A 13,286-nucleotide genomic window follows, 5' to 3' on the forward strand; every position below is an offset into this window, starting at 1 on the left:
AAGAGTTCAAACTATGGTAGAAAACCAATCTAACGTAAGAAAACATTAACCTCAAGATTCAATGGGTAACAACAAGACACTGATTTTGATCTTTGTACAACATTATGTAATGATGTTGACTATTTCGTTTAGAGGATTGAGTTTTTCAAACTCTTAATGAAGTTTAATATCGAGAAGATGTATCTCAAATAAAGTGGATACAATATGAGTTTCACCTATGTGAATTTTGAGATGGCGTCGTCTCAAAGCGAGAAATGGATTTTCTCTCACGGTAAATTCACGAGAGAAGAAAAGCACATGGAGGTTAACAGCGCTAGGTGAAAGATGTAGGTGAAGAACTATTAAAGTGTGTGTGTAATGTAACGCTAGTCTAATCTCAAGGAATAACAGGTTTAAAACATTTCTACCTAAAATTTTGATAAGATTTTTTGTTATCTTTATGATAAGTGCCAAAAGATAGTATCTGACTGATCAGTCACCATTTACATTGAGTTTTCATTACTGATCCGACGCAAAACAGAGACATTTGACACGCTGTGCAAGCATTTATGGTACATTTCGAGTAGTTTTACTTCCCTTATTTTATTTATGCGTTTTTAATCTTTGTTATGTTTTACCTTTTATTATCGTGATTTTATGCGTGGGATAGTTGTGTTTTTGTCCGACAGATCCAAGTAGAGGAACCGGAGAACTCAGAACAAGACAATGTGAGATTCCGGCACGCAAAGGAGCAGAAAACCCCTGTACAAGAGGCCTGACACGGCCACCCGTGTCACCTGACATGGGCCATGTCAGGGCAAGGGAAGACAAGTGAAAAAAATAGTAGCCTGACACGGCCACCCGTGTCAGCTGACACGGGCCGTGTCAGGCAATGCCCTCAACTGTGTCACCCCTGCCATGGGCGTGTTAGCTGAAACAGTAGGCTGACACGGCCACCCGTGTCAGCCCAAGCCCCAAAATTCCAGTTTTCTCGGGCTTTTCATTCGTCGGGCTTTTTAGAGACATCTTTGGACCTGTCCAACTGCTGCTGGGAATTTTCACTATAAAAAGAGGTCTTCTGCCAAAGGAAAAATCATCTTGGAATACGGCAAAACACAGTATTGTGAAGAAATCAAGTATTACAGAGATCAAGGCATTCAGAGAGCTGAAGATATTCATGAGCGGGAGCGATTGAAGATCAACTTCATCCAATTACTTGTAATATGTAATTTTTATCTTGAATTTGTTTTAAACAATATGAGTAGCTATACCCCCAATGCTAGGGGGTGTCCCTGATTTAGAATTTCAATGAATTTGAGTTTACATTTGCATTTATAATATTGTTTTTAGGGTAACCTTTTGATGTGTTTATTGCTTTCTCTTTCGGACCAATTGAGATTGATTTGTGGTTATCAATTAGGCTGGACCACCATTGATAAGGTTTTCATAAGGTTACTCTGCAGTAGGTATCACCTAGGACTAGGGATACCCTGTATGAACCAGAGTATTCTTGATATTATACAACTTTACTTCACCCTAATTGGCTATGGACATAGGAGTTAGGGTAGATTGATTAAAGGTTTTCTCACCAAGGACTTGGGAGAAAATACCCTTGAGAACTGGTAGTAATTGATATTTGTTGATGCAATAGTGACTCAGAGTTATTACAGGGATAAATCATACACCTTCCCTGACATTGTTCCTTTTCCTCTATAAACCCTTACTTTCATATTTCTTTACCTTTACTTTTATTATTATATTTTTACACTCAAAAACCAAATTAATACTTTTTGTTTAATTGAATGATAATTTAAACTCAATATTAACGTGCAGTCCTTGAAATCGACATTCGGGGAATTTCCCCATTATTACTATAAAAGGCAAAATAGTACACTTGTTATTTTCCCGATCACTGACCACATGAAAACTTGGCACTTATTGACTTAAACTAACACTTTCTACCATTGATATCCCAAATTATTGCATAGGATTAAGTTTGATACATATATGTGTGGTGCTTTTTTATCACTTTGTTTGTGCATAAATTTCCATAATTGAAACAAGATTGAAACACAAAGCAAAGAAGAAGAGTTCATGCATGTTCTCCAGGCGAGCATCTAGCAAGACCAAGGTGAGAGCTCGCCTTGTAACACCCCGATAATAATATGATAATTATTTAAATTAAGTTAATAATATATTTATTAATTTAATTAGATAATTGGATTATTATTATTATTATTTTGGAATTATTGAATTATTATTGTTATTGGGATAATAATATAAAGTGGAAAATATATAAGTTGGAAATAAGGAAAAAGAATCTCATTTGGAAAAGAAAGTTTTCACGTGAAACAGAGAAGCGATTGAGAAAGTGGAGAAAGGGCAAGAGGAAGAGCTAGAGAGCAAGGGTTGGAGAACGGAAAAGCTTGAAGCTCAAAGTTGCCGGATTAACTCAAGTAAGGGGGGTTTATCGTCGTTTAATGGGTATTATGGGTTAGCATGTAATGGGTAGTGATAAACCGTTGAATTGACCCTAATTGGGATTGTTGAATGCTGAAAATTGTGATGGATATGTTGTGTAAAAACTGAAATTGAACCTGTAATTGAGTGTGTTGTAATTTCCCTAACGTATAGCTTTTTACGGAATTGGAATCGGAGGTCCGGAAGTCCTCCAACGGCGGAAAATGCGGAGAATTCCGCATTCTGCTTTGTGTTAGCGCAGGAACTGCTGTTTTGTCTGCGTTAACCGGTTAACCCAGGGTGTTAACCGGTTAACACTGTTGCGAATTGTGAAATTAGTACTGCTTTGCCTGCGTTAACCGGTTAACCCAGGGCGTTAACCGGTTAACACTGTTGCGTTTTGCCAGAAAGTGTGTTTGTGCTGCGTTAACCGGTTAACCCAGGGCGTTAACCGGTTAACCCAAGGCGTTAACCGGTTAACACTGTTGAAAAGTGGGGAAATTGACATTTTAATGTTGTGTACGTAATTGATGTTTGGCCTATGGTGGCGTATGATGTAATAGGGATTAATTCCCGCTATTTTGAGCAGTATAGGTATTAGTAGAGTGTGCTAATACTGTGGTTGATTATTTAACCTGATATGATGTTTTGATACATGTGTTGATGATGGTTGATGGTATGCATAATGTTGTGAATGTACATGTTATGTATGCAATTGTGAATGAACTGTTGTATGGCTTAGAGTGTGAGCATAATGTCCATTGTGGATTTTGTTGTTGATGTTGCATTGCTAGATGATTAGCATGCATATTGTGGCCTTTAGGGTGGTAGCTAATTCCCATGGTGAGGAATTAGTGAGTTAGTCATTTTGGACTGTTGTTGATGTTTGCATGCTAGGTGATTAGCGTGCATAGCATGGCCCATTTGGGGTGGTAGCTAATTCCCATGGTGAGGAATTAGTGAGTGAGTCACTAGGTCTCAAATGAGTGGGACTAGTGGGCTTGGTAGCCGTGCCTGGATTTGGACGGTGAGGTGAACTATATGTTCACAAAGAGTCGGTACCGCATGCATGGAGTCTCATTGCATAATTGATGTATGGCGTATAATATGAATGGATGTATTCCAGTGTTATACGTGTGTTGTGTGTTGTGTGTTGTGTTGATGTTGAGTATGATTGAGTGGATATTGCCGTTGCTGAATGTGTAATCTGATTTGGGTGATGAAATGTGTTATTTACTTAGCATTACATGATATTTTATAATGCTTGTTATATCGATTGAGGAACTCACCCTTACACTATTTTTCAGGTAACGAGCATTGATTGAGTAGAAGCTAGTGCTTGGAGTCTAGTGTAGTCTCCGTAGTGGGTCGTGCTCTGATAGATGTAACATCGGGACGGGATGTTTTTATTTTGTTGAATAATTTCACAATGTAATATGTTACATGTTTTACATGATTGATGAGATTTCTATCCGCTGCGTTTTATGCAAATGTTTATGTTTTGAATTAATAAAAAGGGCATGACCGTTATACTGTTGAATGGTGTGCAGTGTTGTGTGTGACACCCTTAACTGCATAATTACTCTGAGTTTTATATGTTGTTTTAATTAAATATTTGGGGTATTTTAGAAGGGTGTTACATTAGTGGTATCAGAGCATAGTCGGTCGAGTCGAGTCGTAATTATTCTGTTTCCCTGTACGGGATAGGTGTTGTGTAACCCTATCAGTACTTATTGTTTTAGCTTGTTGGGTTTTCAGAATAGAGATGGCTGGAAGAGGTAGAGATGATGCTGCGATTGCTGAGGCTCTGGGTATGCTAGCTGGAGTACTTGGAGGGAATCCGAATGTGGTGGGAATGGGAGCTGCTCGTCAACTGAGTGAGTTCCAGAAGAACAATCCTCCAATGTTCAAGGGAGCATACGATCCAGATGGCGCTCAGAAGTGGTTGAAGGAGATAGAGAGAATCTTCCGAGTGACTGAGTGTGCCGATAACCAGAAGGTCAGGTTCGGTACGCATATGCTGTCAGAGGAAGCTGATGATTGGTGGGTTGCTACCCGCACTGAGTTGGAAACTGCTGGGAATGCTGAAATCACTTGGGCTGTGTTCAGAGAGAGATTCCTGAGGAAGTACTTTCCAGAAGATGTCAGAGGAAAGAAAGAGATAGAGTTCTTAGAGTTGAAGCAGGGTAACAAGTCTGTTACGGAGTATGCTGCTAAGTTCACAGAACTGTCAAAGTATTATACTCCCTATAATGAGGCCGCTGGGGAATTTTCGAAATGTGTGAAGTTTGAGAACGGGTTACGTCCCGAGATCAAGCAAGCTATTGGATACCAACGGATCAGAGTGTTTTCTGACTTGGTTGACTGTTGCAGGATTTTTGAACAGGATTCCAAAGCTAGAGCAGAGAGCTATCAGCAAAGGGTTGATAGGAAAAGCAAGCATCAGAATGATCGTGGGAAACCGTATGCAGCTGGCAGAGGTTTCCAGAGTCAGAGTGGGATGAAGAGGCCCAGTGGGGGAGACTCTAGTGCTCCTGCTAAGTGTTACAGATGTGGTCAGGCTGGACATCGTGTCCATGAGTGTACCAGTGCTGAGAAGAAATGTTTCAAGTGTGGCAAAGGTGGTTATTTGGCTGCAGAGTGCCGGTTGAAGACTGTGACTTGTTTCAACTGTGGAGAGGTGGGTCATATTAGTCCACAGTGTCCTAAGCCAAAGAGAGAGAATCAGTCGGGAGGCAAGGTCTTTGCTTTATCGGGTTCTGAGACTTCTGCAGATGATCGTTTGATCCGAGGTACGTGTTATATTAATGGCTTTCCTCTTGTAGCTATTATTGACACAGGTGCGACTCATTCCTTTATATCTTTGGATTGTGCTGTGAAACTTAAGTTAGAGATGTCTAAGATGTTGGGTAGTATGGTGATTGATACTCCTGCAAAGGGTTCAGTGACTACTACTTCAGTTTGTTTGAATTGTCCTTTGAGTATTTTTGGTAGAGACTTTGGAATGGACCTTGTGTGTCTTCCACTAGTGCAGATTGATGTTATTCTGGGTATGAACTGGTTGGTGTGTAACCGAGTTTATATCAACTGTTTTGATAAGACTGTGATCTTTCCTGAGATTGAGGAAGGAAAGGATTTGTTTCTATCAGCGAGGCAGGTGAATGAGGAAGTAGCAGATGGGGCAGAGTTGTTTATGCTGTTAGCGACTTTGGAGGCTAAAGATAAACTGGTGATTTGTGATCTGGCTGTGGTGCGTGATTTCCCTGATGTGTGTCCGGGAGAAGTGAATGAATTGCCGCCAGAACGTGAAGTTGAGTTCTCGATTGATTTGGTACCTGGTACTAGACCGATATCGATGGCTCCGTACCGTATGTCTGCTGTTGAGTTAACTGAATTGAAGAGTCAGTTGGAAGATCTGTTGGATAAGAAATTTATTCGTCCGAGTGTGTCACCGTGGGGTGCACCAGTGTTATTGGTTAAGAAGAAAGAAGGTACTATGAGGTTGTGTGTGGACTACAGGCAACTGAATAAAGTGACGATCAAGAATCGGTATCCCTTGCCGAGGATTGATGATTTGATGGATCAGTTGGTTGGTGCGAGTGTGTTCAGCAAGATAGATTTGAGATCGGGATATCATCAGATACGTGTGAAAACTGAGGATATTCAGAAGACCGCTTTCAGAACAAGGTATGGACATTATGAGTATTCTGTAATGCCTTTTGGTGTGACTAATGTGCCTGGAGTATTCATGGAGTATATGAATAGGATTTTCCATCCGTACCTAGACAAGTTTGTTGTAGTGTTTATTGATGACATTTTGGTGTATTCGAAATCTGAAGAAGAGCATGCTGAGCATTTGAGAGTGGTTTTAGAAGTTCTACGAGAAAAGAAGTTATTTGCTAAACTATCCAAGTGTGAATTTTGGTTAGAGGAAGTTAGTTTTCTTGGTCATGTGATTTCAAGAGGTGGTGTTGTTGTTGATCCTTCTAAGATAGAAGCGGTGTCTAAGTGGGGAGCTCCGAAGTCTGTTGCTGAGATTCGAAGTTTCCTTGGATTGGCTGGTTACTACAGGAAATTCATTGAGGGATTTTCTAAGTTGGCGTTACCGTTGACGATGTTGACTAGAAAGGGGCAAGCATTTGTTTGGGACTCAAAATGTGAAGAAGGTTTCCAAGAGTTAAAGAGAAGGTTAACTACTGCTCCTATTCTGATATTACCGAGCCCGTCGGAATCATTTGAGGTTTACTGTGATGCTTCATTGTTGGGTTTGGGTGGTGTGTTGATGCAGAATAAGCGGGTTATAGCTTATGCTTCGAGACAACTGAGGATTCATGAAAGGAACTATCCGACGCACGATTTAGAGTTGGCAGCTGTGGTATTTGTTCTGAAGTTATGGAGGCATTACTTGTACGGGTCAAGATTTGAGGTTTTCAGTGACCATAAAAGTTTAAAGTATTTGTTTGATCAGAAAGAGCTGAATATGAGACAGAGTAGATGGTTAGAGTTTCTGAAGGATTATGACTTTGGTTTGAATTACCATCCGGGTAAAGCAAACGTGGTGGCTGATGCATTGAGTCGGAAATCATTGCATATGTCTATGTTAATGGTTAAGGAATTGGATTTAATTGAGCAGTTTAGAGACTTGAGTTTGGTGTGTGAGAGTACTCACAATAGTGTTAAATTGGGAATGTTGAAGTTAACGAGTAGTATTCTGGATGAGATTAGAGAGGGTCAGAAATCCGATGTACTTTTGGTTGATAAGTTGACTTTAGTGAATCAAGGTCAAGGTGGTGAATTCAGAGTTGATGAGAATGGTGTTTTGAAATTTGGTAATCGGGTGTGTATTCCGGACGTTACCGAACTTAAGAAGAGTATTCTTGAGGAAGGACATCGTAGTGGATTGAGTATTCATCCTGGAGCTACGAAGATGTATCATGATTTGAAAAAGTTATTTTGGTGGCCGGGAATGAAAAGAGAAATTGCGAGTTTTGTTTATTCCTGTTTGACTTGTCAGAAGTCGAAGATTGGGCATCAGAAGCCGTCTGGGCTAATGCAACCGTTGGCTATTCCAGAGTGGAAGTGGGATAGTATCAGTATGGATTTTGTTTCTGGTTTGCCGAGGACAAGTAAGAATTTTGAAGCTATTTGGGTGATTGTGGATAGATTGACGAAGTCGGCTCATTTCATTCCGATCAGAATGGATTATCCGTTAGAGAGATTAGCCGAGTTGTATATTGAGAAGATTGTAAGTTTGCATGGTATTCCGTCGAGTATTGTTTCAGACAGAGATCCTAGATTTACATCGAAGTTTTGGGAAGGTTTGCAGAAGGCTTTGGGAACTAAGCTGAGATTGAGTTCTGCATATCATCCGCAGACTGATGGTCAGACTGAGAGGACGATTCAGTCACTGGAGGATCTTTTGAGAGCTTGTGTTTTGGAAAAGGGAGGTGCTTGGGATTGTTATTTGCCTTTGATTGAGTTTACCTACAACAATAGTTTTCATTCGAGCATTGGTATGGCACCGTTTGAAGCTTTGTATGGTAGGAGATGTCGGACGCCTTTATGTTGGTATGAGTCCGGTGAGAGTGCTGTGGTTGGACCGGAGATTGTTCAACAAACTACGGAAAAGATTAAGATAATTCAGGAGAAGATGAGAATTGCTCAGAGTCGTCAGAAGAGTTATCATGACAAGAGGAGGAAGTCACTTGAGTTCCAAGAGGGAGATCATGTGTTTCTTCGTGTTACTCCGATAACCGGGGTTGGTCGAGCTTTGAAGTCGAGGAAGTTGACACCTCGATTTATTGGTCCTTATCAGATTTTGGAGAGGATAGGGGAGGTGGCCTATCGTATCGCTTTACCGCCGTCGCTTGCGAATTTGCATGAGGTTTTTCATGTGTCTCAGTTGAGGAGGTACATTCATGATTCGTCGCATGTAGTCCAAGTAGATGATGTACAGGTGAGAGATAACCTGACTGTTGAAACATCGCCTATGAGGATCGAGGATCGAGAGTTGAAGCAGTTGCGGGGTAAAGAGATTGCCTTGGTGAAGGTAGCTTGGGGAGGACCAGCAGGTGGCAATGTGACTTGGGAACTTGAGAGTCAGATGAAGGAGTCTTATCCAGAGTTATTCGCTTGAGGTATGTTTTCGAGGACGAAAACTCTTTTAGTGGGGGAGAGTTGTAACACCCCGATAATAATATGATAATTATTTAAATTAAGTTAATAATATATTTATTAATTTAATTAGATAATTGGATTATTATTATTATTATTTTGGAATTATTGAATTATTATTGTTATTGGGATAATAATATAAAGTGGAAAATATATAAGTTGGAAATAAGGAAAAAGAATCTCATTTGGAAAAGAAAGTTTTCACGTGAAACAGAGAAGCGATTGAGAAAGTGGAGAAAGGGCAAGAGGAAGAGCTAGAGAGCAAGGGTTGGAGAACGGAAAAGCTTGAAGCTCAAAGTTGCCGGATTAACTCAAGTAAGGGGGGTTTATCGTCGTTTAATGGGTATTATGGGTTAGCATGTAATGGGTAGTGATAAACCGTTGAATTGACCCTAATTGGGATTGTTGAATGCTGAAAATTGTGATGGATATGTTGTGTAAAAACTGAAATTGAACCTGTAATTGAGTGTGTTGTAATTTCCCTAACGTATAGCTTTTTACGGAATTGGAATCGGAGGTCCGGAAGTCCTCCAACGGCGGAAAATGCGGAGAATTCCGCATTCTGCTTTGTGTTAGCGCAGGAACTGCTGTTTTGTCTGCGTTAACCGGTTAACCCAGGGTGTTAACCGGTTAACACTGTTGCGAATTGTGAAATTAGTGCTGTTTTGCCTGCGTTAACCGGTTAACACTGTTGCGTTTTGCCAGAAAGTGTGTTTGTGCTGCGTTAACCGGTTAACCCAGGGCGTTAACCGGTTAACCCAGGGCGTTAACCGGTTAACACTGTTGAAAAGTGGGGAAATTGACATTTTAATGTTGTGTACGTAATTGATGTTTGGCCTATGGTGGCGTATGATGTAATAGGGATTAATTCCCGCTATTTTGAGCAGTATAGGTATTAGTAGAGTGTGCTAATACTGTGGTTGATTATTTAACCTGATATGATGTTTTGATACATGTGTTGATGATGGTTGATGGTATGCATAATGTTGTGAATGTACATGTTATGTATGCAATTGTGAATGAACTGTTGTATGGCTTAGAGTGTGAGCATAATGTCCATTGTGGATTTTGTTGTTGATGTTGCATTGCTAGATGATTAGCATGCATATTGTGGCCTTTAGGGTGGTAGCTAATTCCCATGGTGAGGAATTAGTGAGTTAGTCATTTTGGACTGTTGTTGATGTTTGCATGCTAGGTGATTAGCGTGCATAGCATGGCCCATTTGGGGTGGTAGCTAATTCCCATGGTGAGGAATTAGTGAGTGAGTCACTAGGTCTCAAATGAGTGGGACTAGTGGGCTTGGTAGCCGTGCCTGGATTTGGACGGTGAGGTGAACTATATGTTCACAAAGAGTCGGTACCGCATGCATGGAGTCTCATTGCATAATTGATGTATGGCGTATAATATGAATGGATGTATTCCAGTGTTATACGTGTGTTGTGTGTTGTGTGTTGTGTTGATGTTGAGTATGATTGAGTGGATATTGCCGTTGCTGAATGTGTAATCTGATTTGGGTGATGAAATGTGTTATTTACTTAGCATTACATGATATTTTATAATGCTTGTTATATCGATTGAGGAACTCACCCTTACACTATTTTTCAGGTAACGAGCATTAATTGAGTAGAAGCTAGTGCTTGGAGTCTAGTGTAGTCTCCGTAGTGGGTCGTGCTCTGATAGATGTAACATCGGGACGGGATGTTTTTATTTTGTTGAATAATTTCACAATGTAATATGTTACATGTTTTACATGATTGATGAGATTTCTATCCGTTGCGTTTTATGCAAATGTTTATGTTTTGAATTAATAAAAAGGGCATGACCGTTATACTGTTGAATGGTGTGCAGTGTTGTGTGTGACACCCTTAACTGCATAATTACTCTGAGTTTTATATGTTGTTTTAATTAAATATTTGGGGTATTTTAGAAAGGTGTTACACGCCTGGCGAGCCAACAGTGAGGCTTGGGTGAGGAGAAATAGAAGCAAAACATCACCCTTCTCTCCAAGAGAGCCTTAAGCGAGTCATCTCGCCCAACGAAGCTACAAAGAGAGCCATACAAGACAAGCTAGAGACTTTCCGAAAGAAAAATGTCCCATTGTCGCCAGGAAAAGCTGCAGCGAGGAAGCTCGCCTATCGATACAAGGAAATTTTAGATGTTGAGTTGGTAGATACTTCAAAGTGAAGAAATATGGCTCACTAGGTGAGGCAAAAACTCTCTAGGTGAGAGCAGCAGGACAAGTCTACTATATATATAGTTCAGAAACATTTCATTTGTGGAGTCTTGGATATTTTTAGGGAATATAATTTAGTAGAGAGAAAGAGACAGAGAATAGAGTAAACTTGAAGAATACAAGCTATATACACATCAATCTTCAGGAAATCGTCATTAATGCTCATCCATCTTCCTTTCTTCTCATTTATAATTAAAGCTATCATGAGTAGCTAAATCTCTTTCTTGTTGGGATTGGATGTAATCCATCAGTATCATATGTATTTATTATGATCATGACATTATATATGAATCAGTTGTTTGTTGATATTGATATTATCCTCGTTTAACTTACAGATTCAAACTGATATTGAGAAATGCTCTTCGAAACTCGATCTAGGATAATCATCTGTTAGATACTAAACTCTAGACATAGATTTAGGTTTAACATTCACAAGAGTATTGAATCTTAATGCTACCGTATTATTTAATAGGCTAAGAGATCGTCGATTAAACAATATGGCTGAACTCACGTCAGAAGTTTAAACATAAACGTTGTTGGGGAGCGATACGTGATAATATTGATCAAATGATTAATCTCTTTATAACTGATCAAAAGACTACTAGCATAATCGGTGGATGAACCCCAATCCCAACAAGCTTTCTCATATTTGAACTTCAGTTATCATTTACCATTTTTACATTAAGTACTCTATGCAAACAAACAACTCGATAACTTTTCACTTAAACTATTTCAACTGTTGAACGATATTTAATATCGCATCAGTCCATGTGAATACGATAAACAAATACCTACTTTTGATGTTGATTACTGCAACCATCACTTTACAAGGTTAAGTTCAAAATGAAATATACTTAATTGTATTAACATTCTTTGTTTCCTTTTCTTAAATTGTTCTAGTCACTATTAGAACAAGTAAAGGATGTTTGTAATTAATAACAATAATTAATAATCATGAGTTTGTTCTAAAATGACAAAAAAACATGCAAGTGAATAAATGAACAATCAATGCATGAGAAATAGTCATACATAGAAAGTTTCACTCACTTCAATAGCCATTATAAAGAATTACATTAATTAACTCAACAAATGAGGTAAAGAGGATAAAGTACCACATAAAAAATTGTGGTGGTCCTTAGACTTATGTCACTTGTCTCTTCCACACTCCGTCTCGTCGATGTCGTTGCCACTAGCTGCACCAGCTCTGGGTCCGGGACTGAGACTAGGATCGAGATCGAGGGTGTATAGGTGATAATGGCGAGTTGTAGGTGGCACTTGAGCACGACACATTAAAGTATCAGGTTACTCACATTGTTATATGACGATGCTGGTGGCGCTCCAGTGGCCGACGAGTGGTAGCATGCCGCCACACATGACCATGGTCATTGCTCATATTCTCAATAGTTGATGCTTCAGTTTGTTATTTTGAATTCGAAAATGGCAACACTTTGTGAAGTGTTGCAATAGTTGACAAAAAGTAAAAAGTTGGAACACTTTGAGTGAAGTGTTGCTGAAAGTGCGTGTTTCATCAAGGATCGCAACATTGTAAGACATGCCACTAAACCTATAAAAAAGTTATTCCGAATTCAAAAAATAATTTAAAAAAATCGTCCTCTTCAGTATAAATTTCAGATTTCGTCTTCCCTACATTCGAGTTTTCATCGGTCTTATGCAAACTCGAATATAAATTAAATTATTCTAGGTGTTTTAGCGCGTTGACTCTAAGACATTTTGAGAGTGCTTGAATACTATTAAAAAAAATTACATTTAGCGATTCAAGTTTGGATCCATTCAATTTAAAAAGCTTATCTAATCGTTTAGACGTTATTTTTGTAAGTTATTTCAATTTTTTGGTTGTCAAATTAAAATTTTGTAGGGTGTCAAATTTAAGGTAGAAAAGTATCCCGTTCCTTGCATATCATGATGCGCTTGCACTAGTCTCTATAAGCTTGATGGGCTTGTACTAGTCTCAATAACCCCAATTTTTGTTGGGCTTAGCCTTTTATTTACAATCCAATATTATTGGATCGAAAAACAATTGCATAAATTTGGTTTTCCTATTTTCTAAAATCAAAATTTGACTGTCACTTTATATTTTGTTGTTATCTATGTTATTTTGGACCACACCTGAAAGGTCTAACTCTTAGTACATTTCATGAATAATCTGTATATGCCAGAAGATATAATTCAAGTGACAAGGTCATTCATAATTATTTGAGTTGTATAATTATTCATCAAAAATCAATTCCTTTGGAAAAGACAAAAGTTTGTCACCATGTATGACATAAATTGACAACTAAACAAAGATGTGTTTCTTTTAATGCATATAATAATCCCATTATGAGATTAGAAATGTTGTCAAAATATGTGACAAAACCATCTTTGATTTGATTAAAACATATTAAGGTGGGTGACAATGTGACCACCACACAAAAATGGT

The sequence above is a fragment of the Lathyrus oleraceus genome, chromosome 2 (genome assembly GCF_024323335.1).
Source record: "Lathyrus oleraceus cultivar Zhongwan6 chromosome 2, CAAS_Psat_ZW6_1.0, whole genome shotgun sequence".
Taxonomy (NCBI): domain Eukaryota; kingdom Viridiplantae; phylum Streptophyta; class Magnoliopsida; order Fabales; family Fabaceae; genus Lathyrus; species Lathyrus oleraceus.